Genomic DNA, 5,245 nt, shown 5'->3' with positions numbered 1-5,245 from the left:
CTATGATCCACATCCCTGCCCAATCTCTGTGACTAGCAGGGGGAATTTCTCCATCCAGGAGCAGAAGCCTGGCCCCAAAGCTTTTGTCTTCTACCAAATTCCAGGCGGTGAGAGTCATCAGCTGGAGCCAGAGGCTTGCCCCCCAGGGGGATGATGTGCAGGAGGGAACCACGTAGTCACATTAAAATGATGTGCAAAAGGAGGGGACTTCTGAGTGCTGTCTCACGTGGAGCCAGGAACAGCCATCTGACTGCTGCTCCCATCTGCCTGTCTCCAGAGCCGCCTGAAATAGCACCAATATTAAAAGAAATTCAGCTGGAATCTGGCATCAGTGAGCCTGGGGAGAACAGAAGAGGGCCAGCTACTAAAATACCACTGGCTTGCTCCCTTCCCAGATGATTTTCCCTGTGAGGGAAGCTGGAGGCAGCTGACAGCCCTGCCTGGCAGAGAGGAGGATGCTCCCTGGTTGCTGATGCTTTGGAGAGCGGTGCCAGCTGTGCCCAGGGTGAGTGGCATGCTGGGCAGGGCAGCAGCACCAAGCTTCCCCCAGGGTTTCCCAGCTCTCTGGTGGCAAAAAAAATCCACAGAAAGGCTGCAATCCCTCCTTTCCAGGCTGTCTGAAAGCTTCATCCCACTGCCCCGAGCTCCAGGCTCCCAGCTGGGAGTCCATCTCCCTGCCTTTTCCTGCAGCCTCCCCTGAGCAGGAAGGGGTTGCTGAATAGTTTCAACACCAGCTCCCTGGGGACCTCCCCAGCCTTTTGCTTTTAGTTTCACCTCCCATCAGCACTCCCCAGGAGCCCTGCAGGGCTGCAAAGCAGGAATTGGTTTCTGGCCAGGTTCAACGTGGGGGACTTCTGCTCTTACTTTGCCTTGTCCAGCTCAGCTGCTGGACAAGGAAAGGTGGCAGAGCCTCAGTGGAAAGTGGAGGTTGGTGTTGGCTGTGAGGATGATGCTCAGTGTGAGTCCTCACCTGGGGGGATGCTGGAGCTGGGGGAATCTTTCTGCAGAGTCCCTGCCCCAACCTGCTCTGCTGAGGAGTGGAATAAAATGAAAACAACCCCAACCTTCACAACCTTTCCCTTCTCCAGCCAATCATAGAATCAGAGAATTGCTTGGGTTGAAAAAGACCTTTAAGATCACTGAGTCCAACTGTCAGCCTAACACCACCGTGGCCATCAAACCATGTCCCCAGGTGCCATGGCCACACATTTCTGGAACACCTCTAGGGATGGAGACTCCACCACCTCCCTGGGCAGCCTCTTCCAATCCCTGACCACTCTTGCAGTGAAGAAAATTTTCCCTAATCCCCAACCTAAACCTTCCCTGGCACAATTTCAGGCCATTTCTTCTCCTTCTATCACCTGAGACTTGGGAGAAGACCCCAACCCCCACCTGGCTCCAGCCAGGAGTTCTGGGAGCTGGGGCCTCCTTTCAGGGAGCTGTAGAGAGCAAGGAGGTCTCCTCTCAGTCTCCTCTTCTCCAGGCTGAACACTCCCAAGCCCCTCAGGTACTCCTCACCAGCCCTGTTCTCCAGACCCAATTCTTCCAACCTAACCCTCCCCTGACACAATTTTTAGGCCATTTCCCCTCCTTCTAACACCTGAGACTAGGAAGAAGCTCTAACCAAAGTCTAACTAAGCTCTAACCAAAGTCTAACCAAAGTCTAACCAAGCTCTAACCAAGATCTAACCAAAGTCTAATCAAGCTCTAACCAAGGTCTAACCAAAGTCTAACCAAGCTCTAACCAAAGTCTAACCAAGCTCTAACCAATGTCTAACCAAGGTCTAACCAAAGTCTAACCAAGCTCTAACCAAAGTCTAACCAAGCTCTAACCAATGTCTAACCAAGGTCTAACCAAAGTCTAACCAAGCTCTACCCAGGCTCTCTAGCCATGACAGCTCACACATCAGCTCTATCCACCCCTCCTCCTTATCCTCCCCCTACTGCATCATCCCCATCTCCCCACTTCCCAAACACCACCTCTGCTGGAGAGATGCCAGCTCAGCCACAGCCCCCAGGCCCTGGCATGGCAGCCATACCCTTCCCACAGGGCAGGGGAGGTGCCAGGCAGTGCCCAGCCTGTGCCCCTGCGGGGGCTTTGCGGCTGACATGTGTCACCAATAACCACCCGACCGGCGCCGCTGGCCGGCCCCAGCACCTAGCAGAAGTTTGGCCACTGTTGGCTGGAGCTGTGGCTGTGAAGCTGGAGTCTTGTTTCAATTATTTCCCTTATATAAAGTGAAGCCATTTAATATATTCTGCCTCAAAGGGGCTCAGTTAAAGAGATAAAATAAACACTGGAAATCTGCTCGGCGCTGGCACGCACCAGGAATTCAGTTTCGACACCAAACCTTCTCACTTGCCTGCCCCTTCTTCCTCCTCCCAGCTCCTCTTCTCTTCCTCCTGCTGTCCCTCAGCCTCCAGCACTGCTCAACACCAATTCCCACTTTGGGTCTTTGCTTCTGTTCTGGCAGACGGAGCCCTGGGAAGCTGCACAGCCACTGGGGATGGAGCTGAGGGAGAGCCTGAAGGAGAGAAGGCTCCAGGGAGACCTCAGAGCTGCATTTCAGTATCTGCAGGGGACCTACAGGAAGGCTGGGAAGGGACTGTTCAGAAGGGGCTGTGGGGATAGGACAAGGGACAATGGTTTGAGACTGGAGCAGGGGAGGTTTGGGTTGGACATCAGGAGGAAGGTCTGCATGGTGAGGGTTGTGGAACACTGGACAGGCTGCCCAGAGATGTGGTTGAGGCTCCATCCCTGGAGACATTCAAGATGTGGCCCTGAGTACCCTGATCTAGTTGGAGGTGTCTCTGCTGAGTGCAGGAGGGTTGGATAAGATGACCTTGGATGGTGTCTTCCAACCCAATGTGATCTGTGACTCTGTGAGCTGGTGGAGCCACGCTGCCAGGAGGGAGTAGGAGGATTGGAGTCAGGCAAACCTCAAGGCAAATGGGAGACACTGGGTTGCTCAGGGAGGTTGTGGCTGCTCCCTCCTTGGAGGTGTTCCAGGCCAGGCTGGATGAGGCCTTGAGCAACCTGGGCTGGTGGGAGGTGCCCCTGCCCATGGCCGGGGGTTGGCACTGGATGACCTTGAAGGTCCCTTCCAACCCAACCCATTCTATGGTTCTAAATATACCCTTTGGCCTTTCCCAGCAGCTTTCCCTTCCACATCTGCTGACTCCCAGCTTTGTCTTCCCCAGAGTAGGGTCATGGGCAGTGCCACCAGCAGGGACATGGGTGACAGAGGTGGTGGCCATGCCAGGGGGTGCCCGCTGAGGGCCATGGCTGAGGCGGAGCTGGATTGCATAAGCGCAGGGGAAAGGGCCTCTGCCGAGCTGGCTTGGGGAGCGGCTGTGACTTTCCATTCCTGTGGGAAGCAGGGCTGCCACTGTCCAAGCATCTGGCCTTGTGATGATGGGAGAGGAATGCCAAATATTTTTCTTCCTTATCCACTACCATCCGCTCAAACCCTGCCCTGATCAAACCCACATTCGCCGCCTGGGACACACCAGGGCCCCTGCTGTGGGCATCTCCCTCTCCTTGCACACAGGGAGAAAACCCTGCCCAGGGCCAGGGGCTTCCTCCTCCTGCTGCCCCTCTCTGCCAGCCAGCTCCAGATGTTTCAGTTTTGCTTTGCTGCCTTGGCCAGGAGCATCTCTGCTGTCTAAATCCCAGTGCCAGCGTCCCTGTGCCAGCATCCCTGGCTGATCTGCAGCATGGGACATTGTCCCCTCTGGATGCCTTGCCCAGGAGCATCCCTGCTGTCTGCATCCCAGTGCCAGCATCACTGTGCCGTGTCTGCATCCCTGTGCCAGCCTCCCTGGTGTCTGCATCCCAGTGCCAGCATCCCTGGCATCTGCATCCCTGGCTGATCTGCAGCGTGGGACATTGTCCCCTCTGCATGCCTTGGCCAGGAGCATCCCTGGTGTCTAAGTCCCCGTGCCAGCATCCCTGTGCCAACACCCTTGGCACCAGGGGGTGTCATCGCCTCTGGACCCCTGGGCATCCCAGAAGCAGCCCCTGGGGCGGTGCCATGGGTGTGTGCTGCCTTTGGAGAGTCACCAAGATTCTTCCCCAGATGAAAGAGTGCTCAAGTGTCAAACAAACTTTCCGAATTACCCTCCTGGACACTCTGTCCCTGGTGCTCTGGAAGGCGGAGGAGGAACATTTCATTCCCTCAGCGCTGACGGGGAGCGGTACTGCCTGAGGAGCCGGCAGCTGCCAGCGGCACCGGCGGGCTCAGCCCTGCCTCCCCCCGGCACCCCCCCTGCGTCACCCCAACTCCCCGCCCACCACAGCCCCCCAAAACACCTCCCAGGCGAGGGGCAACGGCTGCTTGGTTCATCGGTGCGCCCCGCAGCATCCCTCCCCTCCTTCACTCCAGAGGAGTCAGTGAGGAGCAGCCGAGTTAAGGCGAAGGAGAGGAATTCTCTGCTCTGTTGGGGACACCTGGCACCCACCGGCGAGGAACTGGGACCAGTAGCCCTTGGCAAAGCCTCCACATTGTGTGGAGCTGAGCACATCCTCACGTGCTGGCCCCGAAGTTGCAGTGCTAATGAGTGGCACCTAACTGGCACTCTCCTGCGAGGGCACTCGCCCTGGCAGGGCTCACTCATGCCAGCAGCCAGTGAATGTGACAGGCACTTCCCTGGCACTTCTAGGTCTGGACGATGAAAATTCCCAGTCAGTTTCTGGGGAGCTGGGCTGGCCCTGCCATGGGACAAAGAGCTGCCATGAGCCCTGCCAGGGTGCCAGTCTGCCACTCTCCTCAGCCAGGCCATCCATGACTGGTGGGTCCTGGTGCAGTCACCAGCAGCTGTGATTCAGAGCTGCTCAAGGATCTCCAACACCATTCCCACAGCCACATTTTTCTCATCTGCCATGTCAGGATGGCACTGCCATGCCCATACCCACACAGACCAAAGGGGGTGCAGAAGGGCAGCTGGAGGGAGACTTTTGGTGGGGTAGAGAGGAGAGTAACCCAAAGCTGCTTTCCCTGGGCACAGTTGGATACCCCGGGGCATAGCTGGGCACTTCCACTGTGCCCCTATGGGCAGCCCTCCCATGATGAGTTTGCTGGTGGTCAGTGGTCCTCCACCTCAGACCCAGAGCACCTCAGGTGCCTGCAGGAGCAAATCCCAGAGGAGCTGAGGCAGCCTGCAAGAGCCAAGCAGACAGAAGGTCTCCCTTGGTTGGCTGGAGGCCATCAGGACCAAGGTCCTCTGAGGTCCCAACCCAAACCTC

The sequence above is a fragment of the Indicator indicator genome, chromosome 24 (assembly GCF_027791375.1).
Source record: "Indicator indicator isolate 239-I01 chromosome 24, UM_Iind_1.1, whole genome shotgun sequence".
Classification (NCBI taxonomy): Eukaryota; Metazoa; Chordata; class Aves; order Piciformes; family Indicatoridae; genus Indicator; species Indicator indicator.
The sequence above is the reverse complement of the archived record's forward strand: the minus strand, read 5'-3'. Positions refer to the sequence as shown.